A 26,221-nucleotide genomic window follows, 5' to 3' on the forward strand; every position below is an offset into this window, starting at 1 on the left:
AGCACCTAGCAGGGTGCTTTCTCCCTGGGTGACTACATGGAGGGCTTCCAGCAGCTGCTGCTGCTGCTACTGCTGGGAGTCCATAGCTGCTGTGTGTTGGTCTGTGAGAGTGTGGCTAGCGCTCTGCAGACCTCATGCTGTGCAGTCCGGGTGTGTCTGGGAGGGGCCCTTTACAGGAGCAGCTTGCTGTTGCCCTGGAAGGGCTAGTCCAGACTGTGACCCAGTCCGCGGGCTTTCCTGGCCCCTTATTTTGACGGGGAGCGCTTGTGTGTGTGGACGCTCCACATTTCCTTCTGGGGCAGCTCCTTTCAGCGTTGCCTGTCGCTACTTTGATGTTGAACGTCGACGGCAGCAGCCCTGGAGGACGCATTGATGATATGTGTCAAAGTAGCCTATTTCAACGTTCTTACTTCGAAACAGGCTACTTCAACATAATGTGCTAGTGTAGACATAGCCAGTGAGAAAGGACCAGCCTGCCGTCACCCCCAAGGGTAACAGGAGAGAGGGGAATCAGCATCAGCCCATCTCCCATGGCTGGAGGGGAATGTCCTTCTGGAGAAGGAGTTCCATCCTATGCAGAAGGGGTCAGGGGACTGGCTGTAGCCCACCTGGTTTGTTCTAGGTTGCTTGCCTGGCACAGGAGCAACAGAGAGACTGCAGCGAAGAGAAGACCAATTGAGACAAGAGCACATATGCTGTTGCTTTGGGAGGATTCAGTCCCAACACAAAGTGAATTTGTGGATAGAGGATGGGGCAAGGGAGCAGACTGGACCCTACCCTAAAGATAGATACCAGGGAATTCAGCAAAGACTAGGACTTACTGCTGTGCTTTTGCTCAGAACTGGGGATTCCTCTATTTCAGGTGGAAAGGTATGTGTGGCTCCCCAGAGGGTCTCCTGAATCATTCCTTCTATTAATTGTGTTCTTCTACTTGCCACACAGAAAACTGTTGGTTTATAGCAGAACATAGCAGTTATTTCTGTGGTTTATTCCTGCTTCCCCAAAATGGTGGAATAGAAACAAGGAGGTTCTGGCAGGTGGCGAGCAGGTTTCTCTGAAGCATGTGGTTTGATGTTTGGTGTCTTCTACTCAAGGATCACAAGTGCCTCCAGCACTGAAGATAAAGAGCTAAGCAGGAGGAGAAAGAGAGTGACTCTGTGAAGGCTTCTGAACATTGCTGGTGGCCCAACGTTTACAGTGATGTGGGGCTAATTGGGAGGCACCTCCCTGGGCCCCCCTGAGAAACCAAATATCCATGCAGTATAATCGCACACTTACATAGCATGCAAGGTCATGCTCTGTGGAGCAGGCCTGTTGCAGAGACAGACCATTCAATGGACTGACAGAATCATCCAGCCAGCAAAAGAGCATGTGGAAAGTGGGAATCAGTGGGAGAGAGAGAAAAATAACATGAAAAGCATGTGCAAACTCTGAGTGAAAGAGGGGGAAGGAGTTGGAGCACACAGCCAGAACACACAGGGCAGATGCCCAGAATGAGAACAGCTGTGAGAAAAACCCACTGGAATATTCTGGAAATTTTCTGTAAAAGGCCAAATGTGGGGTAAAAACTCATCCCATTTCTTATCCGGCTCTTATCTAAAGCAGCTGGCCTCTGATGAGTCTGCTCATCTCTTCAGTTTCCAGCGAGAACTTCCTGAGTTGCTTCTTGGACCTGCAGAGTATCGGTCCCTTGTTGCTCTCTTTTGTTAGAGGACTGGGAGAAGGTATTTGGCTACCTCAATGCTGATGTTACCTGAAACTTATGACTCTCCTTCAGCTTAGGGCGTAGGGTGTGGAAAAGCTGCTTCTTACACTATCCCCACTATGGGCTAGGAAGAGCAAAAGCAGTTCAAGTTCATGTGACATCCCTACTCCTGCCATCTAATAGCCAGTAAAGTCCCAGCAGAAAAGTAAGTCAGACACTGTTTTTCTTAATATTTTAAATGCAAAATGCCAGTAATTTCATGCAAACTCCCACTTTCCTGTGTCCCCTCCTGTCTTTGGAGGATTTCCCCTGCCCTGTAGTTCATCATCATGAATGGGTCAGCATATGTCGCATCCGCACTTGCGGTAGCCTAGTTTACACTGGAGAAATAAGTGTGGGAAACTTCTAGAACTTACTCAATGTAAGATGCCCCCAGGCAGTCTACAGCTGGTTTGCAAGTGGCTCAATAAGTGCTTGAACAGACTGTATTTCAACAGGTTTCGTAATTGACCTGTTCGGGAATTTTCTAGTTTTTTTTCTTGTCAAAAAATGCCAATTCATCATAACCGAAATTGTTCAGAGGAAAGGGTTGGTTTCATGGACTGTCCTAAGTAAAAGCTCCTTTTCCAAAGTGTTTTCAAAACTTCTGAAACATGCCCTTTCAACCTATTCAAAAATAAAATAAACTCGTTTTTTCAGTTTGTAAAAACTTTGTTTGGAAAATCTAGTTAATGTATACTAAAAAGGTTGATTTCAAAGTTGCAATTGAAACGAAAAGTTGTGTATCTATCTAAAATACATGTATGTTCATCCAATCCAAAACCTTTTTTTTATGATCAATTCACAAATATTTTTGAGGCTATGACTTTTCCTCCCAATTTGGGACAGGAATACATGCACAATAAAAGTTGATCTTAAACAGGAAAAGATTTCCCACCAGTTATAGTTAACATCTGTAGAAGTTTAGCTACTTCTGTGTAAAACGGCATAGTGCTTACACAGAAGCAGAGTGAAAAGCAGTCAAGTAGCACTTTAAAGACTAGCAAAATGGTTTATTAGGTGAGCTTTCGTGGGACAGACCCACTTCTTCAGACCATAGCCAGACCAGAACAGACTCAATATTTAAGGCACAGAGAACCTTGGCACTTTAAAGACTAGCAAAATGGTTTATTAGGTGAGCTTTCATGGGACAGACCCACTTCTTCAGACCCATGCTCTTCTGATTTTGGATTGAAAGAATGCGTTTTGTGTGTAGACACACTGCAGGATCTTTCAGATGAGCCCCTTCTTTCACAAAACCATTTGAAAGAACTTGGTAATATAGACATGGCCAATCTGGTTAATCTTGGCTGTCGCACACACGGGCTATGTCTACACATGTATGCTACATCGAAATAGCTTATTTCGATGTAGCGACATTGAAATAAGCTATTTCGATGAATAACGTCTACACGTCCTCCAGGGCTGGTGCCGTCGACGTTCAACGTCGACGTTGGGCAGCACCACATCAAAGTAGGCGCTGCAGGGGAACGTCTACGCGCCAAAGTAGCACACATCGAAATAAGTGTGCCAGGAACAGCTGCAGACAGGGTCACAGGGCGGACTAGCACTTCCAGGGCAACAGCTAGCCTCTCCCTTAAAGGGCCCCTCCCAGACACACTCAGCCTGCACAGCACGCGGTTTGCAGAGCCATAGGCATGCACACCTTGGCGACACAGTTATGGACCCCCAACAGCAGCAGCAGCAGCAGCAGCAGCCAGAGGTCCACCCAGCCGCCCCTGCAGGAGCAGTGCTCACCCTGCTCCATGCCATGCAGGAGGCAGCTGATCACATTGTAGCCCCAGAAGAGGAGCTGCGCCCAGGGGAGAAGGAAGCCTCCCCCCCAACCGCACACGCCGCCGGCTGTGGAGCTACACCACGAGTACCAACTGGTGGGAGCGGCTGGTGCTCAGAGAGTGGGACGATGACTGCTGGCTCCAGAACTTTCGCATGAGCCAGCAGACATTTCTGGAGCTCTGCCAGTGGCTCACTCCCGCACTGAGGCACCAGGACACCACCATGCGGTGTGCCCTCAGCGTGGAGAAAGGGGTCGGTATCGCTGTCTGGAAGCTGGCCACTCCAGACAGCTACCAATCCGTGGGGCAGCAGTTTGGCGTGGGCAAGGCCACCGTCGGGGCTGTCCTCATGGAGGTAAGAGGACCCACGGGGAGGGTGAGGCAACCCTGGGGGTGGAGGGGAGCCCTGGCAGGGGAGGGAAGGGGACCCCTGGCAGGGGAGGGCCAGACACACCCTACACACCCCTCACTGGTGCTCTCCCATGTCCTTCCCCTGCAGGTCGTCCGCACCATCAACGCCCTGCTCCTCCACAGGCTCGTGCAGCTTGGGGACCTGGATGCCGCCATCGTGGGCTTTGCCACCCTGGGCTTCCCCAATTGCTTCGGGGCTCTGGATGGGACCCATATCCCCATCCATGCCCTGGAGCACAGTGGAGGACGCTTCTTAAACAGGAAGGGCTACCATTCAGTGGTCCTCCAGGCCTTGGTGAACAGCCAGGGCCGCTTCCTGGACTTATATGTTGGCTGGCCTGGCACCACCCACGATGCCCAGGTATTCTGGAATTCGGGCCTGTGCCACCAACTGGAGGCGGGGACCTACATCCACCAGTGGGAGATCCCTGGGGGGGGCACCACCATGCCCCTCTGCATCATCACAGACGCGGCATACCCCCTCCAGCCCTGGCTCATGCACCCTTACACGGGCCATCTGTCAGCCACCCAGGAGCGCTTCAACATGCACCTGAACCACGCGCGCCAGGTTGTTGAGCGCACATTTGCCCACCTCAAAGGGCGTTGGAGGTGTCTCCTCACCTGCCTTGATGCGGGCCCCACCAACATCCCCCAGATTGTGGGCGCATGCAGCGCCCTCCACAACCTGGTTGAGAGCAAGGGGGAGGCATTCTTTCAGGGCTGGGCTGTGGAGGCTGGCAGGGCCGACATGCAGCCACCCACTGCCCCCAGTCGCCAGGTGGACCCTGAGGGGATCCGGGTCCGAGAGGCCCTGCGGGCCCACTTCAACCAGGCCACAGGGTGAACACTGGCAAGCCCCCCACTGTGCCCTCCCCATCCTCCACAACACTCCCTGCCCCTACGCCCACACCACAGAGCACCCAAGAGCACCCCCCACTCACTTTTCTTGCAAATAAAAATAGACCTGTTGTTCGTGAAACTACCAAACGTTGAACTCTTCTTCTTATTATATTATTTACAACAAATATAAATATTATACATATTATATGATCTTATCGACAAACTAGGCAAGTCCAACTTAAATCGCGCTGCAATAAGGTGGGTGCATAACTGGCTGGCTAATCGCACCCAGAGAGTAGTTGTTAATGGTGCTCAATCCAGCTGGAAAAGCATAACAAGTGGGGTTCCGCAGGGGTCTGTTTTGGGACCAGTTCTGTTCAATATCTTCATTAATGATTTGGATATTGGCATAGAAAGTACGCTTATTAAGTTTGCAGATGATACCAAGCTGGGAGGGGTTGCAACTACCTTGGAGGATAGGGTCATAATTCAGAATGATCTAGATAAATTAGAGAAATGGTCTGAACTAAACAGGATGAAGTTTAATAAAGATAAATGTAAGGTGCTGCACTTAGGAAGGAATAATCTGTTTCACACATACAGAATGGGAAAAGACTGTCTAGGAAGGAGTACAGCAGAAAGGGACCTAGGGGTTCTAGTAGATCACAAGTTAAATACGAGTCAACAGTGTGATGCTGTTGCAAAAAAAGCAAACATGATTCTAGGATGCATTAGCAGGTGTGTTGTGAACAAGACATGAGAAATCATTCTACCGCTCTACTCTGCGCTGGTTAGGCCTCAGCTGGAGTATTGTGTCCAGTTCTGGGCACCCCAATTCAAGAAAGATGTGGAGAAATTAGAGAAGGTCCAGAGAAGAGCAACTAGAATGATAAAAGGTCTGGAGAACATGACTTATGAAGAAAGGCTGAAAGAATTGGGCTTGTTTAGCTTGGAAAAAAGAAGATTGAGGGGGGACATGATAGCGGTTTTCAGATATCTTAAAGGGTGTCAGAAGGAGGAGGGAGAAAACTTGTTCTTCTTGGCCTCTGAGGAGAGAACAAGAGGAAATGGACTTAAACTGCAGCAAGGGAACTTTAGGTTGGACATTAGGAAAAAGTTCCTAACTGTCAGGGTGGTCAAGTACTGGAATAAGTTGCCAAGGGAGGTTGTGGAATCTCCCTCGCTGGAGATATTTAAGAACAGATTAGATAGATGTCTATCAGGGATGGTGTAGATAGTGGTTGGTCCTGCCGTCAGGGCAGGGGACTGGACTCGATGGCCTCTCAAGACCCCTTCCGGTCCGAGTGTCCTATGATTCTATGATTCTATGATTAAGCCAAAAAAAGGGGAAGACAAGGAAGGGGAGAACTATTTACATGGGGGGGCAGGTATCATAAAATAACAGGGGTCTAATACAAACTATATACAAAACACAAGTAAAAGGGGATATGTACAAAGGGAGGGGGGCACGTCCTGGGCCCCGCACTCCCTAATGTCCAGCGCTGGGGGTGGGCAGCTGCGACCTGACCAAGGCTGGCTGGGGGCCGGGCGGACTGGCAGATATGGCCGGCGGGTGTCAGCAGGCCCCAGGTCCCCCTCGGCGGAAGGCCCCTTGGTGGTGGACGGCGGTGCGATGGCGGGTACAGCAGTGCATGGAGCGGCAGGTGGAGTGGTGGGTGGAGCAGGCAGGGCAGGCAGAGCGGCGACCGGTGCGGCATGGGGGGCCAGATAGTCAGCTATGCACTCGAAAGTGTGCATAAAGGCCCCCCATGCCTCCTGGCGCCAGGCCAGCTGCCGCTCCTGCAGATGGAGCCGCCGCTTCTCCACCCGCAGGCACTGCTCCAAGACCTCCAGCTGCCGCCGGAGGATTACCAGCAGCTGGGGGTCTGTCACTGTCCGTGGGTGGTTCTGGGTCCACCGTCATCCCCACCCTGGGACTGGTCAGTGCTCCACCGAGGGGCTGAACTGGACTGATGGCCCCGGTGGGCTCTTCGGGACCACTGACACCTCACCGGCACTTTCCGGTCCCTCCGATGGTGCAGCTATGGAACACAAGGTGGGAAGAAGAGTGGAGACAGCCGTTAGTGTGGCCCCCAAGCTGTGGCCCTTGTCCCCCCACCCCTCTGCTGCTGGTTCCCCATCCCCATCCCTGGGAGATGCTGCTGCTGCTGATGGGTGTCCCACCCTCCTCCCGGGGGACCCTAGGTTCTGCTCCCCCCATCCCCAGGGATGGGGCATGGCACTGTCGTGCTGGGGGGGCAGGGGCTGATGCACTCTTCTGAGGGACATGCCAGTGCTGTCCTTGGGGCCATGGTTATCTGGGCATGTGAAGGGCCCTGGTCATGTCTGTTGCCCCCGCCCCTCAACCCCGGGGGTGTGTACCGGGGGGGTACATACCTGATGGTCCACTCCCACGGTCGGGGGACACCCGGTGGGCGGATGCCCTGCTGGAGCTCCGGGATGGCAGCACGATGTGGAGCCCCCCATCACTGGAGGAGGATCCCCCCTCCTCCTCCTCCTCCGGTGTCCCAGGGGTGGGCTCCTGGGGGGGCCCCTGGGGTGCGGGGCTTGCCTCCGGGGTGGACTCCGCCTCCGGGGTCTGCTGGGGCTCATCGGCTGAGGTGTCAAGAGTGCCCGGAGGGGAGGAGGTGTGCCGGGGGCCCAGGATTTCCCTGAGCTCCCTGTAAAAGGGGCAAGTGATGGGGGCAGCCCCAAATCGGCTGGCCGCATCCTGGACCCGGGAGTAACCCTTCCGCAGCTCCTTCACCTGACTCCTGACGTGGTCAGGAGTGTGGGCAGGGTGACCCCGGGCGGCCAGGCCCTCGGCCAGCCAAGCGAACGCATCCGCGTTCCGCCTCTTGCTCCCCATTACCTGAAGCACCTCCTCCTCGCTCCAGAGCCCCAGCAGGTCCCGAAGCTCGGCCTCCTTCCAGGAGGGGCCCCGCTGCCTCTTCACGGGCTGGCTGCCAGCCTATGAACCCTGGCTCCCTTGGGGGGGGTGCCCTGGGGTTGCTTGGGGGGCTGGTGGGCGGCCATCGCAGCGGGGGGGTTGTCTCTGGGCTGCTGTGAGACGTGCAGGCTGGCCGCGTGGCTGTGCTGCCGCTTGCATGCTCTCTCAGCTTCCTGCACAAGAAGGCAGGGGGCAGGGACCTTTAAGGGGCCACTGCACGCGGTGACCATTGAGCTCAGGGGCTGGAGAGAGCGTCTCTCAACCCCTCAGCTGATGGCCGCCATGGTGGACCCCACTATTTCGATGTTGCGGGACGCTCATCGGCTACACGGGCCCTACTTCGATGTTGAACGTCCAAGTAGGGCGCTATTCCCATCTCCTCATGGGGATAGCGACTTCGACGTCTCGCTGCCTTACGTTGATGTCAACTTCAAAATAGCGCCCGCCACGTGTAGTTGTGGCGGGTGCTATTTCAAAGTTGGCGCGGCTACTTCGAAGTAGCCGGCATGTGTAGACGCGGCTACGGAGAAATGGGTGAGATGAAACTACTTCTGTCCAGGAGGTTAAATTATAGAGAGTACTAGTTCAAAAACAGTTTTTCCAACTCACAGAAATCTGACATATTGAAGGATGTTCATGTCCTGAGTTCAGGATTTAAAATCAAAACCTAGAAAATGCTTTCAAACCAAAAGTAAAATAATTTCAGATGAAATAGTTGCTTAGATGATGTTTAAGATTTCATGTCCATTTTACCTTTTTTCTACAACCTTTTTCATAATCTAAATTTACTATTTCAGAAAAGTCATTGTGACTTGAAAAACAATCCCAATATTTTCATCTGGAAAATGTCAGAATGGACATCTTGCTAATTACAATACATTTTCCCTTAACTCCGAGTAGGGGGATTTATAATAAAGGAGGGTAGCTTGTGAAGTTTCAATTTCGATGAATCAGAATTTTGGGGGGGAAATATGATTCTTCAAAATATCCTGACCAGCTCTGATTGTTAATTATTTGCTTCTCAAATGTATGTCTCCTAGCCTACAAAGTAAAATAAAAATCATCTCAGCTTTGCCCATCAGTGCTTTCATTGCAGTCTCATTTCCTGTCCCTCTTGTTTTGTTGCCTTGAATTGAACAAAGCTGAAAATTACTAAATACTCTATGAAAAAGAAAACTTCAAAAACTTCAGCAAAAAGAAAATTGACTTATTGTACAACTTACATATATTGCTGAATGCATCTTTCCTGATGTTCACAATGTTTGTATATAGTTCATGTCATGTGATTTTTTTCTTTATTCACTCAAATATACACAACAGTAAGAGATTCAATTTTTCTCTTTCATCATACTGTACCAGTGTTTGAAAGGCTTAAACACTGTAAATACCTAAGGGAACAGTAATGCCTCAATGGAGTGTTAATATAAAGTTGTAGACCTCTAAATAATATAGCTTTGAATCTAGAGGGGGCTGGTTGTAATAGACACTGTTAATCAGATGCGTGTATATATTTACAAAGGCCTTTGACAGGCCATTTACAAGGAATGATGGGTTTATTTTTTTAGCTGTTGAAGTGTTCTGCTTAACCAGGTGTTCCATTGCAATCAGGCACCCTAACCTTCGCCTCTTTAACCTAAATGCATCGTATTTACACTTGAAGGTATTTTAGAACCCTTGACATGGCACTTATCAATGTGTAAACGTGACTAAACCAGAGCTTTGTTCTATTTGTAAATCAATAAATATGTATGTCTCCAACACCCCTCAGCTTTCCGATGGCATGGGTGTCACCTCCTGTTATTATGAGAGGGGCCATGATTATGGGAGTCAGTAACATTTTCTGTCTCCTCGGGATTTCTTACAGAACTAAAAACAACAGTTGCTTTTTGATTAATACATCCCTGGAGGCTAGACTTTAATTTTGGCAGTGCAGTGAGGTACAGCCCTGATTTAAGGCAGATAAGGGGTAAAATTCTAGCCCTGCAACAGTAAGAATTTACATTGACTTACATGCACTAGTCTCCCTGTTTTCCAAAGTATGTATCTAATCTCATATGTGAAATAAGCAGAGACAACAGCCTCTGTGGGCCCCTGTTCAAAATGGCGGGGGTGACTCTACATTCCCTGAAGGGCTAGAACCAAGGGCTGTGGGGCAGGGCTGAGGGTAGCCAGACATCAGAGCTGCCTGGAGTGCCGTGTGCCACCCCAGGCCTTAGAGCTGCTTGGACCACATAGCCCAGTTCTCTGGAGCGGCGCTCCATCAGTGATTTAAAGGGGCCATCACTCCTACCAACACCACTGCTACTGAGGGAGCATCAGTGGCCAGGAGCACCTTGGGGTCCGTTGAAGCACTGGGCCCCAGGACCCCCTGGCCTGTGTGAAATGCGTGTATGTGAGTCCCAGGATTGGTAAAGGTTTCTAATGTCCTCGGAGACGTTTCTAAAATCAGGCTTGCCTGTGTTTGCTTTTTGAGAGGTGCTCCCCCAAGAAACAAGCACCACAGCTGCAGGTTTGTATGCTGATAACTACAGATGAACTCACTGGAAATTGTATGGCTCGGCCATCTTAAAAGAGTAGCATATCTATTATTACCCATGAAAACAATCATTTTTCATGGACAATATATCAATGAACAAGACAATCTTCGTTAAGGATGAAGGGGCAAATATAGCTCTAGCATAAACTCTATTGAAGGCACTGGCATTACAGAACACCTGAATGTTGTCCATTGCCTCTTTACATTGGGTCTCTGCATATCTCCTTACACAAAATCTAGTTGGATCTGACCCAACTCTTGCTCGCTACCAGGAGAAAGTTCCCATTCACTTCCCTGGAAAGTCTCCCAGTGACTTAAAGGGATTTTGGATCAGGCACTTCAGGCTAGATCCATAAAGGGAACTCACACTTAGCATTTCAACACTTAACTTCAGCTGCTCTGCCACCCACTGCAACCCATGGCCCTGAGTTTGGTGCCTGGGCTCCCTGTCACATGTACAGCAAGAGTTATATGCCTTACAATGGATCTCCAAAAGTCATCACAAAGAGCAGGAAGCTGCCTAGATCAACCAATGGGAAATGCTGAAGAGATGGATGTAACCTAAGTCCTACCTCTCACAAGGAGCTGGGCAACAGGGCAGGGCCAGAGGGAGACAAGTATTTCTGCATGGGATTCACAGGTGTTTAGAGTTACCTGTCCAAGGCTTTACTTGCAAAAGAAAAGAAAAGAAAAGAAAAGGTCTTGTAGCATTAAGTCTAGAGGTTGCAGCAGCCCTCTGCATATGGGAGAAGCATGCTCAGATCCCATGTCAGTCTAATGCAAGCAAGGAATTTGAAACTCTCAGCACTCCTGGGCACTCCTAACCACAGGTCTGTGAGATATGCTAATGCTTTGCTTTTTCTCCTATTGAAGCCATTCCACTTTGCAGAAAACAAATAGCTGAAAGCCCATGCTGTCACCCATGTGTAATTAACAGTCATGCATTGTGAGGGGGCAAGATTGGCTGTGAACATAAACAGACAGGTGGTAACAGAGCACAAGTACCAGGGGTGACTGAATAAGAAGCATTCCCCACCACACTTGTAAGTGTTTCCATTATGGCCCACTGACTCAGACATTCCAGGCTTCAGTGTCTTGGAGGAGAATCAACAGTAGTCTGTAACTTTAAAACAAGTGGTCCTGTGGCACCTTATTAGGTCATGAGGTTTTATGGTTAAAACCTACTTCATCAAGTTACTTGGAGAGCCCATTACATAGGGTACATAAAGCAGCAAAAGGAAATATTTGTTAATTTTAAGACCAGTTATTAATGTAGCAAATTAAGACAGGTTGGATGTGTCTCATTCATAGCTAGTGATGTTGGAGTGTGAATATTAAAGGCGAGAAATTGCCTTTGTAATGTGTTAACCAGTTAAGATCTTTATTGAAGCCGAAATTGATTGCATTAGACTAGTAAATAAACCCCAGTGCAGATGTCTCCTTCTGTAATCGGGTGACAACATTCTTTTGTGGAGAATGATTCCTTTTAAAGCCACTATCGAAAGTCCAGTGTGACAATCTTTGGGATTATTGTGCACACCCTGACTGCATGGGCGGTTGTATTGACTTGTGTGAGAGTTTGGTTTTGCTGATAGGGAGTTACAGTGATTTGTGTGGATGGTGAAGGAGGGAAACATGCTGTGGGTTGGGGCTCTGTGTGGGTCATAGTAGCTGTGTCTACACGTGCACGCTACTTCGAAGTAGCGGCACTAACTTCGAAATAGCTCCCATCGCGGCTACACACGTCGGGCGCTATTTCGAAGTTAACTTCGACGTTAGGCGGCGAGACGTCGAAGTCGCTAACCCCATGAGGAGATAGGAATAGCGCCCTACTTCGACGTTCAACGTCGAAGTAGGGACAGTGTAGACAATCCGCATCCCGCAACGTCGAAATTGCCGGGTCCTCCATGGTGGCCATCAGCTGGGGTGTTGAGAGACGCTCTCTCCAGCCCCTCAGCTCACTGGTGGCCGCGTGGAGCGGCCCCTTAAAGGTCCCCTCCCCCTCCCTGACTCTGCAGGAAGCTAAGGCAACGTGCAGGCTGGAGCTTGCACAGCCCTCAGCCCCCCACACAGCTGCAATGGCGAGCCAGCAGCCCCCCCAGCGCCCCCAGGGGACCCCCCCCAAGGGGAGCCAGGGCAGCCAGCCCAGCCAGAGGACCAGCCAGTCTGGGAAGCGGCAGCGGGGCCCCTCCTGGACGGAGGCCGAGCTGCGGGACCTGCTGGGGCTCTGGAGCGAGGAGGAGGTGCTCCAGGTAATGGGGAGCAAGAGGCGGAACACGGATGCGTTTGCTCGGCTGGCCGAGGGCCTGGCTGCCTGGGGTCACCCTGCCCGCACTCTGGATCATGTGAGGAGTAAGGTGAAGGAGCTGCGGCAGGGTTATGCCTGGGCCCGGGATGCAGCCAGCCAATCTGGGGCCGCCCCCGTCACTTGCCCCTTTTACAGGGAGCTCAGGGACATCCTGGGCTCCCGGCACACCTCCTCCCCTCCAGCCACCCTTGACACCTCGGCTGACGAGCCCCAGCAGGCCCTGCAGCCAGACTCCGCCCCGGAGGCAAGCCCCGCACCCCGGGGGCCCCCCCCCGGAGGCCACCCCCAGGACATCGCGGCAGGAGGAGGAGGAGGAGGAGGGGGGGGGGCTCCTCCTCTGCAGAATCCAGCCTGCAGATCCTCCTCCTGCCATCCCGGAGCAGCAGCAGGGCCTCCGACCCCCGGGGATCTCCGGACCGTGGGAGCGGACCCACAGGTAGGTACCCCTCTCTGCTGGACACCCCGGGGCTTGAGGGGCGGGGGGAACAGAGATGTGTCCAGGGCCCCCCACACGCTCACATGGCCATGGCCCCAAGGACACCAGGGCCATGGCCCTCACAGCACTGCAGCCATCAGCCCCTGCCCCCCCCACCCTGCATGACAGTGCCATGCCCCATCCCCGGGCCAGGGGGGAGCAGAATCTCGAGGGGCCCCCGGGCGGAGGGGGTGGGACACCCCGCAGCAGCAGCATGTGATGGAGTAGGGGGAGTGCCAAAGGGAGACTCAGGCTACATATGAGCCACAAGAGCTGAAGAGCTCCCAGGGCCAAAGGAGGATCCTGGTGCTACAGCTGGCAGGTGACACCTCTGCCCTGAACAAACAGGAGGGAGGAGCCGAGCTGGCTTGGAATTGGGGGGTGAGGGCGGGGGCCACAGGTAGAGGCTAGGGGAAGGGAGAGCTGGTAGGCAGCCAGCCAGAGGAGGGGGAAAGCTGCATCCAAGAGGGGCCCCCCTTGGGGTCTTCTCCCCACGACGGGTTGGAAGGACTGTCTCTTCCGACAGCTGGTGCTGTCACTCCTGCCAGAAACTGGCCATCTGTGGCCTAAGAAAGCTCTCCTGCTCTCAGACCCTGCGGGGTGAAGTGAGAGTCGCTCCCACCAGGGGACGGGGTGCAGGGCAGGGGGACCCCTGAACCCCATCCATCACAGCAGCATCTCCCGGGGACGGGGATGGGGAACCTGCAGCACAGGGCGGGGGGAACAGAGGCCACGGCTCGGGGCCCACACTAACGCCTGTCTCCATTCTTCTTTCCCCCCTCCTCTCCTGTGTCCTGCACCTGCACCTGCACCATCCGAAGGACCGGAAGAGAGCGCCAGCGAGGCCTCAGTTGTCCTGGATAGCCCTCCGGGACCATTGCTCCAGGACAGCCCCTCGGCTGAGGAACGACCGGCCCCGCGGAGGGCAAGACAGTGGACCCCGCACCTACTACCGGTGACGGTGATGGACCCCCAGCTGCTGGCCATCCTCCGCCGGCAGGTGGAGGTCTCAGAGCAGCACCTCCAGCTGCAGGAGCGGGCGCTGGCCTGGCGCCAGGAGGCATGGGGGGCCTATATGCAGACATTTAACCGGCTGGTTGAGTACCTGGCCCCCCATGCCGCGCCGGCCGAGCCATCGCCCGCCCTGCCCGCTCCTGCAGCCCCACCACCAGCTGCTCCGGCCATCGCCGGGCCGTCCGCCATCGCCCCACCACCCACCCGCAAGGGCCAGAGCGCCGAGGGACCCCTGGAGTCACCTGAGACTCGCCGGCACCGATACCTTCCGGTCCAGCCCGCTCCCACCCAGCCGCGGACCAGACTGCAGGCACGGCGGGGCTCCCGGCCGGGCACGCCCAGTGCTGGGCTGTAGGGGCGAGGGGCCCGGGACGTGGCCCCCCCCTTGTTGTATATAGCTGGACTGGTTTTTTTTGGTGCCCCCGTTTGCCCCGTCCCCCCCATGTAAATAGTTCTCCCCGTTCTCCTCCCTGGTTTTCTTTTTTGTTGATGGTGCACACTTGTTTGCTTTGTTGTTGTATTGTTTTATTTGTGCACATCTTGCTTTTGTTGAACATTTGTCCCTACTTTTTGGTTTGTGTTTAACATATTTATTTATTTACATACAAAAAACAAAAGGTTCTGAAAGACCAAAAAAAAGTTTACGTTCAGCCACAAGTTCGTGCTGTCATTTGTCCAGGACAAGTGGGAGGGGGGGGCGGTGGGGTGCTCCATGGTGTGGGCGTTGGGGCAGGAGTGTGGGGGAGGAAGGGGCGGGCAGTAGGGGGCCTGGGCAGAGTTCACCCCGCGGCCTGTTGGTCGAAGTGGGCCCGCAGGGCCTCCCGGACCCGGGTCCCCTCTGGGTCCACCTGCCGACTGGGGGCAGCAGGTGGCTGCACGTGTGCCCTGCCGGCCTCGGCGGCCCAGCCCTGCAGAAAGCTCTCCCCCTTGCTCTCCACAAGGTTGTGCAGGGCTCAGCAGGCACCCACAATCTGGGGGATGTTGTTGGGGCCCGCATCCAGGCGGGTCAGGAGACATCGCCAGCGTCCCTTCAGGAGGCCAAATGAGCGCTCCACCACCTGGTGCGCACGGTTCAGGCGCTCGTTGAAGCGCTCCTGGCTAGCGGAGAGATGGCCCGTGTAGGGGTGCATGAGCCACGGCCGGAGGGGGTATGCCGCATCTGCGATGACGCAGAAGGGCATGGTGGTGTCCCCCAGAGGGATCTCCCGCTGGGGGATGTAGGTCCCCGCCTCCAGCCGGCGGCACAGGCCCGAGTTCCGAAAAACCCGGGCGTCGTGGGTGCTGCCAGGCCAGCCCACGTAAATGTCCTGGAAACGTCCCCGGCTGTCCACCAAGGCCTGCAGGACGACAGAATGGTAGCCCTTGCGATTGAGGTATAGTCCTCCACTGTGATGCGGGGCGCGGATGGGGATGTGAGTCCCATCCAGAGCCCCGAAGCAGTTGGGGAAGCCCAGGGTGGCAAAGGCGACGACAGTGGCATGTGGGTCCCCCATCCTCATGAGCCTGTGCAGCAGCATGGCGTTGATGGCACGCACGACCTGCAGAGAAAGCACATGGGACAGCACCAATGAGGGGTGAGCAGGGTGTGCGTGGCCCTGCCCTGCCCTGGCCCCCCTGCCCTGCCCTGCCCTGCCCTGCCCTGGCCCCCCTGCCCTGCCCTGGCCTGCCCTGCCCTGCCCTGCCCTGCCCTGGCCCCCCTGCGCTGGCCTGCCCTGCCCTGCCCTGCCCTGGCCCCCCTGCTCTGCCCTGGCCCCCCTGCCCTGGCCTGCCCTGCCCTGGCCTGCCCTGCCCTGCCCTGGCCCTCCTGCTCTGCCCTGGTCCCCCTGCCCTGGCCTGCCCCCCCTTCCCTGGCTTGGCCTCCCCCTGTGGGTTCTCTTACCTCCATGAAGACAGCCCCGACGGTGGCCTTTCCGACACCAAACTGCTGCCCCACGGATCGGTAGCTGTCCAGAGTGGCCAGCTTCCAGACAGCGATGCCGACCCATTTCTCCACAGGGAGGGCACGCCGCATGGCAGTGTCCCGGTGCCTGAGTGCGGGGCTGAGCCACTGGCACAGCTCCAGGAATGTCTGCCAGCTCATCCTGAAGTTCCTGAGCCAGTGGTCATCATCCCACTCCCCAAGCACCAGCCGCTCCCACCAGTCGGTGCTGGTGGGTAGCTCCACAGCCACCGGCGTGTGAGGCGGGGGGTGGAGCGGGGTGCTGCAGGGGTAGGGGTTGAGCCCTGCTGCCCTGGGGGCATCTCCTCCCCTGGGGCAAGAAGGTACTCAGCTGCCTCCCACATGGCATGGATCAGGGCAAGCCCTGCTCCTGCCGGGAGGGCTGGGTGGACCTCTAGCTGCTGCTGCTGCTGCTGCTGCTGGGGGTCCATGACTGCGGCGCCCGGGGTCTGTGTGCCTATGGCTCCTCAGACCGCGTGCTGTGCAGGCTGAGTGTATGTGGGAGGGGCCCTTTAAGGGAGCGGCTAGCTGTTGCCCCGGAAGCGCTAGTCCGCCCGTTGACCCTGTGTGCAGCTGTGCCTGGCATCCCTATTTCGATGTGTGCTACTTTGACGTGTAGACGTTCCCTCGCTGCGCCTATTTAGATGTTGGGCTGAGCAACGTCGAAGTTGAACATCGACGTTGCTGGCCCTGGAGGACGTGTAGACGTTATTCATCGAAATAGCCTATTTCGATGTCGCAACATCGAAATAAGCTATTTCGATGTAGGCTTCACGTGTAGACGTAGCCAGTGTATGCTACTTGTGCTGTGCAGCCTGTGGAGTGTTGATCTGTATGGGGGGTGGGGGGTCCACTGGCAGATTTTTGTTAATCTGATTGTGTTTGGTGATGAGTGGCAGTTGGGCCAAGTAATCAACCATCTGTGCAGGCTCCCTTCTATCACCAATGAAATTGTTAAATGTAAATGAGTTGGAAACAATGTGTAGTGTTTGGGTGAGTTATCTGCTATCACAATGGTTTAGGACTCCTGGGGTGGCCTTTACTGTCACTGACCATGGCATCGGTATAATTTGAAAGTCAACATGATCAAGACCTTAAAAACTGTATGGACACAAACCGCACATCCCACTGAAGTGTCTGGTTTTTTCTGGTGTATTCTGTACAAAGAGAACCCTCAGTTTTATTGGTTGCTGCTTCCATTTCTTCCAAATGCATTATACAGAAATCCTAGGCTTCAGCATGATTTACAGTAACACCCCCAGAAACATATTGGATTATATAGACTAAATTGGCCACTGAAAGTGTAATGCTATAGCTCACTGGTCCTAGCACTTGCCTGGACTGTAGCAGACCTCAGGGAACTTATTGCTGAAACACATCTTGCAACTTTAGGTATTTTCTGAATTAGGCATCAGAAAAATGGTGGTTTGAGAATCTAATTATTGGATTTAGCTATGTAATATGCCAGTTATTCACTTAAATCTCTTTGCGGATCTAGCCATTTGTGTCCAAAGAAAGTCCATGGGAAATTGGTTCAGTATAAAATACAATATTGTGTACACAAGCTGGTAAAATTGATGTTTCAGTTGAGAAAAGTCCATATTAAAGCATCAGACAAATGTAGGGTTTTTCTTCCAGCACCGTTCTTCTTGTCATTTTTACCATTAGTAACAGCAAATGTACTTCAAGAGCATTTTAGCTGTTCATCCATAAATTCCTGAATTAACTTGATTTTACTTCGTATTTTTTGTGTTAATGGATTTTGATGTCGCTTACTGCGAATGCATCACAGCACATACTTGAATGCAACCTACTATATTTGAATATATTTGTCCTTCCATAGAATTAGTACTAATTATATAGGTTCACCCAGTTGGATCAATTGCTTGCTGGGACAACACAAGAAATACATTACAAAACCATATTAACTCAGTCAGAATGATGTAATGTTTAATCCTTTTCTAAGGAAAAGGAACTTTGTTAGTGAACAAAAGAGGAAAAAATATATATATGTCCATATCTAGGTATATGAAAATTAAGCAGCAGAATTTTCTGAATCAAAGCAGCTTGGTATCACTTCTAAAAGATCTAATTTTAGGAAACAGTTGTCAGTGAGTTTTGAGATGTAACCTAAGATTAAAAATTGCTGGAAATGGTGCAGGAAGAATAGAAGTATGTACCCTTTTTTTTCCCCAGCTTGACTGTAATAAAGAATCAAGGAGCTTGAGCTGTCATCTGAGCCTTTGTAAGCTGTGATGGGGCTTACAGATTTTTTCACTAATGAGGAAGAGTGCTCTACTTTTGGCATGCTTTACTTTGTAAAATCTACCCTCAACACTCCTCAGTATAAATTTGTTTCACTTGGAGTTGGTCGGGTGGCAGGAGCTTAAAGTGGAATATATTTGAACACCATGAGTTGTTCCAAATAACACTTCCAAGTGGCATTCCATGTGAACTTCACACAGGGGCACTGGCTGTGTATTCTGAGATTGTTCTCTGTCAAAGCTACTCCCAGCTTTGATACCATACTAAAGCACCCAGTAAAATACAGTGCAGCGAGAAACTCTGTAGAGAGGCCAGGAAGGGACTGGCTCACTGAAAGGAGGGATGATCCAGTGATTGAAGTGTTGGTTTTGTACTTATGATACCAATCTTCAAGTCCCTGTTCTAGCACAGACTTCCTCTGTGACCTTGGTAAGTTACTGAGGCCCAGACATCAATGGTAGTTATGAGGTAGGTATCCACACCCCTTTAAAGGTCTGCATCTCAGCCTATGATACATGAATATATGTATTCCATTTTTAAGTTCCACAAATCTGCAGCAGGCACCTAAGTTTTTCACTTCTGGGTACATCCACAGCAGCTTTATTTCCATCTGTCTGCCTCCTGTCCATAACCAAGTTTCCACTAGCACCTATGTTGGCAAAATTTATGTCACTGAGGGGCATGAAGAAAGCACCTGAGTTATGTATGTTTTGCTGGCTTAAGTGGTAGCATGTACAGCTCTATGTCAGTGGGACCCTGTACGGTCTTTAGTAATGACATAACCTTAGCCAATGTTCACATTACCACAGAAAGTTGACAAAGGTATGAAGCTCCAGATATATGAATATCATTGAGTTATTGACTGCAGGGGGTCAATAGGAGAAAGTGTCCCATCAACTTACCTTACTCTTCTCATGAGAGGTAGAGTACAAGCTGAGCCTCTCTATTCTGGCACCCTCAGAACCTGACCAGTGCTAAATGAGACAATGTGCCAGATCACAGGAGGTCAGTATTGTCTAGAAGCATTATCAACACATTCACTGCTTTCTGGGCTCTTAGAAGACGTTTAGAGGTACATTAGAACTACACAACAGCACAGAACCCTGAGAGCCGGCGCTGGTGGCTGTAAACAAATTTTATGGCTGGGGTGTGCAAACTGGGGGGAACCAGCCCCATCAGCAGAGGCATGACGTTTTGTAAGGGGGAGGCACAGCAAGATCATTGCTGAGTCTCAGGCTCCTGCCTCTAATTAAAAATGTTGAAATATGTTATGGTGTTTTCAAGTCTGTGTATTCACACTTATATACCGATTAATGAAGTCTTTATACTCTCCACACTTATTGTGCTATGTGTGCCAAAAAGGGCTTTTTCCCTATGAACATTAATGAAATTTCTGTCAGTTTGGATTATACTAGACAGGTTGGGGGGGCTGCTAATTGCAGGGATGAAAAGGGGAGTGGAATGTAAAAATTTGCTTACCACTGGTTTATGAGACCACAGGAAACTTGGCCACACCCATGATAAGTGGCTGTCCAGCTAATTAAAATCTTCCTGTACTACAGATGTTACCAGCCAAGAGAGTGACAGATTAGAGATATCCAACTTGTAACAGAGTCATCTGGAAAGTGATCTGTGGTTAGTTTGGCTGGCCTTTACTAGATTCACAAAATTAACACTGTAATCAAGCCGCCAACGGTCAGTCCCCACTGCAGTTCAGATGCAGCCTTAGTCTTGGCTGCAGAAAGTTGCCTGGCTCTGCTTTCTGTACACAAACTGGGCAAGGATAGGCATTTGGCCTCCTGAGCCACAGCTGAGGCCAAGCAAAATGGAAAAGAGGAGAAAGATCTCAACCCTTTTTCCTCACGGTAGTGTAGACCTGCCTTGGGCACCTCTTTCACTGAGATTGTGCAGCTTAGCACTTTCTCCTCTGTTGGCATCTCCCCATGTCCAGCTTAGGCATCTCCCCGTGTGTTGTGCTGGCTTTTGGAACTCAAATTGTCAGTATGTACCTCCTCACATTTATTGTACAGGAAACCTAGGTGCCAACAGTATGGCCATCTTCTGACACTGCACAGGGCCAGATTCTTCAGAGGGCTTCAACAAAGCAGGTCAACTGTGAATGATCCATCCCCTGTTGATCAGTCACATCTTCGAGCAGTTGGAATTGGAGGGACACCCAGCATGGCATTATTGATTTACTAAGTGCCTACAAGTTTAGCACTGCCCCTTTGTGAATTTGGGCTTTTTTCCTGTTTTCCTCTCTGTTAATGGATTGAATCAGAGTTCTCTACATCACATTTTGATGTTGCTTATTGTGAATGCATCTATTGGGCACTGCTGAGGCCACATTTGGAATATTGTGTCCAGTTTTGGGCCCCCAGTATAAAAAGGATGTGGATGTGCTGGAGAACGTTCAGCAAAGAACAACAAAAAAGATTAAGGGACTGGAGCACAAGACCTATGAGGAGAGGCTGAGAGATTTGGGCTTGTTTAGTTTACAGAAGAGAAGACTTAAGGGTGATTTAATAACAGCCTTCAACTTCCTGAAGGGGAGCTCTAAAAGGAAGGTGAGAAACTGTTCTCAGTGATGTCAGATGGCAGAACAAGGAGTAATGGTCTGAAGTTGAAGAGGGAGAGGTGTAGGTCAGATATTAGGAAAAACTACTTCACCAGGTGGGTGGTGAAGCATTGGAATGCGTCGCCCAGAGAGCTGGTGGATTCTCCATCCCTTGAGGTTTTTAAGTCCTGGCTGGACAAGGTCCTGGCTCGGATGACTTAGTGGGTGTTGATCCTGCTTGGAGCAAGGGGCTGGACTAGATGACCTCCTGAGGTCCCTTCCAGCCCTATGATTCTATGAATAAATATACTAAAGAAAGTGAGCTGCTCAGGTAGTAAAGTAAGGTATGTGGTAAGGGAGGCGGAGTGGATAAAAGTGCCCTAAATAAAGCAGGTATTCTATAAATGTAAAACATTTTCATACAGGGATTCCAAAATGCTTTAGCAAAACTAATACAACTTCAGGATTGTCCTGCAAGGTAGATACACATCACTTTCTGCTTCCATCCTGCCCCTGCATTACAGATGACCAAATTGACAATCAGAGGAGTTATGTTCAGCCTTCTTATACTGTGATGATTAAAGCTGACTTGAGTACAAGAGGGTTCTGCCATTCAAAGTGTCTACCCAGTGATGTAGGTACCTAACTTTTGACAGCCATTTTTGAAAGTTTAAATCTAAGGCTTAATTAGCTGTGCAAATAGATTTTTCAGTTAATTGAAATTCCCCACAAAAATGAAATATATTTTTGTTCAGGGTCAAACTAATATGAAATTTTCAAGTGCCCAGCAAATCAGAAATTAAAAAAAAAATCATTAAAAAGAAATTCTGAAACATTAATTTTAATGAATGAAAATCAAAATATTTCATTTCCAAACTCTCAACACAAAATATTTAGAGCTTTTGGGGAGGGAAATTGTTAAAAGAATTTGGCAAAATTGACATTCAATCACAACACATTTTGATGTTGCTAAATCTGTAATTTATCTGCAATAGGGAAAAATATTTAGTGTGAAAATTTTCTGTGAACTTTAGAACTCATGTACAATGGGGAGATACATGGATGGTTCAGCAGCTGGTCATACTGATATACCTGCACCAGCATGCAGAATGACTGATACTCTGGCTTCTCGCCCTGCTTTCATTCTGGTTGACCTGCATCTGTTCAGGGCATTTTACTTTCAGCATATATAAAGTAAGGATTTGCCTAAATGTGATTACATGTGTGTAGACTCACTGATGCAAACTTATATAATCTTTGAATAGCTTCATAATCTTTCTGTTAATTTAATAATATTCCTATTAAAATAAGTTCTTTCAGAGGAATACATCACATTTATAATATTCTTGCGTGTCAAACAGGGGTGTCTCCCAGAAGATCAATTGAGTCATAATTGGATTGATTGCAAAAGAAAAACCTTCTACCAAAACTTACAGTAGCAAAGATCTGACATATGCAATATAGGAATAATTGAGAAACCACTGAAGATTTCACCTGAACCAAATGAAAATGATGTGTTGTATTTGAATCCCCATTGTGTTTTCAACAATACATACAAAAGCATCTGTGATAACAATAGACCTTTTTTTCTGAACAGAGCCTACAAGCAGTTCTCATTACGGCCACCTGTCAAAACCACTTACATTGTGTTTCTAAGAGCTTGGTACAAGGTCCTACTCTTTGCGGCTTCAATAAGTAAGAGCAGATGTGATAAAAATTCTGTTTCTTTGTTTCGTCAGCCAGGGACTCTGTGCAACAGCTCTGGATTGCTATGGCATTTTCATAAACCCTAATTCTTTCATTCTTCCAAAGACAAATGTGTGTGTGAGTTTTCAGATGATAGTTGTTTTCATATTGCAAAAACATATTCGTGAAATGAATCACAGCTCTGTGCAAAGTTATTCTACTTAGCAATTGCTTTTATCAGTGTAAAACTTTTGAAAGAATGCAGAGTCAACTTGTTGAAAATGCTTTTTCAAATTATGGGCTATTTTTACAAAAATAGTTTGCTTGATTTTTTTTCTGGACAGTAAGTCTTTTAAATCTATTTAAAATTAAGAATCTTCACTTGGATTCCATTTGACTCACAAACAAACTTTGACACTGGTGGATCTTTTTGCAGGCTGGGCTCTCGCACTCCTCTACATTTTTAGCATGCACCATGGCTCCTCTTGTTGTTGAGCCATCACAGTGCAACATGGCTACAGTGTCTTATGGATATCTCACAGTGAAGAATAGGAACATGAGGCACCCAAATTATAACTCACATGAGGTATCAGGAAAGCAATTCTGAATCAAGTTTCAGCTGATTTGTAGGAGTGGGATTTCACAAAGCTTTTGAATGAAAAATCAAAATGCCTTACTGAAAGAAGCTGCTTTTTTCAAAAATTAAAAAAAAATTGTTTAGTTTCATCCAGTTTTTCCCAGTCCTAACTTGTCCTCAATAAACTTCCACAGATTCAAAAAAAGATACCTTCGATTGAAAAGTTTGAGGAAAGGGAAACAAAAATTAGAGGTTTGGAAAGATGTCATATGAAAAGAACTTGAAAAGACTGGGATTTTTCAGCTTAGAAAAGAGGAGACTAAGGGGGGATATGATAGAGGTCTATAAAATCATGGCAGGTGTGAAAAAACTGAATAAGGAAAAATCATTTACTCGTTCCCATAACATAAGAACTAGGGGTCACCAAATTAAATTAATAGGTAGTGGGTTTCAAACAAACAAATAGAAGTTTTTCTTCACACAACTCAGAGTCAACCTGTGGAACTCCTTACCAGAGGATCTTGTGAAGACCAGGACATTATGAGGGTTCAAAAAGACTAGCTATATTCATGGAGGATCAGTGAATCAGTACATATGAGCTGGGATGGGTTAGGAAGGGTGCTTCTAGCTTCTTTTTGTCAGAGGCCAGAAAAGGGGGAAAGGGGGTGGATCACTTGATGATTACCTGTTCAGTTCACTCTCTCTGCTGCATCTGTCATCGGCCCCTGCCGGAAGACAGGACACTGGGCTAGATGGACCTTTGGTGTGATCCAGTGTGGCCATTCTTATGTTCCTATTGTGATGGGCTACATCTACAAGACATGCTGCTGCCGGTAGGATTGTTCAAACAGTGAGTAAGGGGCTATTGAAAAGAGGGGTTTTGGTCAACAGAACCCTGTCTACACGGCTGGTTTTGTGATGACAGAAGCCTCTGCTAGGATAGTGGTCTCCTGTGACTATGCAAAGATGCAAAGACGGTGCAAAGTTCTTTTTCAGTAACATCAAAACACTCCAGATCCACAAACCAGTTAGTCAACATTTTAATGGAATGGGCCATTCTATTAATGACCTAAAGGTATGTGTGTTATTGAAAAAGAACTTTCACACCGTTCTTCAAAGAGAAGCAGCCGAGCTGGCTTTTATATGCAAATTTGGCACATTAACACATGGTTTAAACCGGGACGGGAACTTTCTGAGTCACTATAGGGGCTCGTCTGCATACTTGGCTTTAGATAATTCTTGACCTCCCCCTGAACCCCTCCACTCTCTGATTTGCTCACCTTGATTATCTTTTTCTGATTTGTCCTCCTTGCTTACTGTTTTTGGTTCTCTGTGTCTTAAATATTGTGTCTGTTCTGGTCTGGCTGTGGTCTGAAGAAGTGGGTCTCCTAATAAACTATTTTGCTAGTCTTTAAAGTGATACTTGACTGCTTTTTGTTTTGATAGTGTGTAGACTAGCACGGCTTCCTCTCTGTTACTATTAAATAAAGCTGGTAAGCCCTCTTACTTTTCTGGCAACTCCTGGAAGAACTTTCCAAATTCAGTACCTTTTACCCCAGCTAGTGTCCTTCCTCCATCCCCTTTCTAGGGCTGTTTTCCCCTGGACATCCCAACAGGTTTCCTTGTCTTTTTGGTGTTATGTCACTTCCCCTCATGCATAGCTGAATGGGATTAACTTAGGGTATGTCTACCCAGCAACCAAATACCCACAGCCCTGACAGAGAACTTAGGCCCAAAGGGCTGTTTCTTTGCTGTGTAGTGTTCTGGCCTGGGGCGGACGTCTGAGCTCTGAGACCATCCCATATCAAAAGGCAGCAGCTCAAGCCAAGATATCTACACCGCACTGAAATGGATCCACAGCTTGAGCCCCACAAGCCTGAGTGGGCTGGCAAGAGCCAGGCACAAGTCTCTAACTTCTGTGAAGACATACAGATAGCCCCCAGAGTCCTCCTACTCCAGAAGCCTCCAGGATAGGCCTATTCTGCAACTAAAAGCCCACAGCATCAAGTCTCAGAGACTGGGTCACTTGACTTGAGTTCAGAGGTCCCAAAGCCTGGGCTGGATCACACATCCAGATGCCCGTATGGCAATTTTTAGCCCTGTAGTGTAGTCCTAGAAGTCCGTGTCAGCTGACCTGTACCAGACACAACCCTGCTCCAGATCTCATACTGCAGTGTAGACATACCTTCAGAAAACGGATTAATTAGTCTCATATGGTTAAATTGTTTTCTGACCATTCCCCACCCCATGATGACAATTTACTCTGTCCCACGGGGTAGCCATGTTAGTCTGTAACTTCATTTAAAAAAAGAAAGCAAAACAAACCAAAACAAACAGTCCTGTAGCACCTTAAAGACAGCACTTTTACTTATTAGATCATGAGCTTTCGTGGGGTAGACCCACTTCATCAGATTTTAGAGAAAATATGAGAGTACAGGGTATGTATATAATGGGGGGAGAGGGAGGAGGAAGAATCATACAATCATAGAACACGAGGACTGAAAGAGACCTTGAGAGGTCATTGAGTCCAGTCCTCTGCCCTCATGACAGGACCCAGCACTGTCTAGACCATCTGTGAGAAATGTCTATCTAACCTGCTCTTCAATATCTCCAGTGACAGAGATTCCACAACCTCCCTAAGCTGGGGAAAAGAAAAAAAATAAGAAGAAGGGTGTGGGGAAATCTCCAATCATTAATAGGACCCGTTGAAGGAGAAAGTTAATTGGGATGGGTGCCATACCTGCGAATATCAAAGGTGGGGGAATTGGCCTTGTAATACATAAGATAATTGAGATCTCTCTTAAGCCCCAGGTTAACATAATTGTTACTTTAAGGTCCATAACTGTACATCCTGGGAGATTAAAGCATTCCCCTATCTAGAGGCTGATGTGTATTCTAATTCCCAGGAATTCCAAATAGTGTCTTTAAATGTCTTTTATGTGACAACAGCCAGGGCTTTCAGCCCTAGCCAACAAATTCACAGAGATTGCTTGACCAAGTTTGGAACTATTTTTGAAACAAGGCCTGATCAGTGAGCCCTCCAGCCAGATTTCTGGTTTTTCCCCAGCCAAGTGAGTAAGTTACGTTCTACATTTACTGCTCTGTGTCTACTGGCTGATTGAG

This window comes from Carettochelys insculpta, chromosome 4 (genome assembly GCF_033958435.1).
Source record: "Carettochelys insculpta isolate YL-2023 chromosome 4, ASM3395843v1, whole genome shotgun sequence".
Classification (NCBI taxonomy): domain Eukaryota; kingdom Metazoa; phylum Chordata; order Testudines; family Carettochelyidae; genus Carettochelys; species Carettochelys insculpta.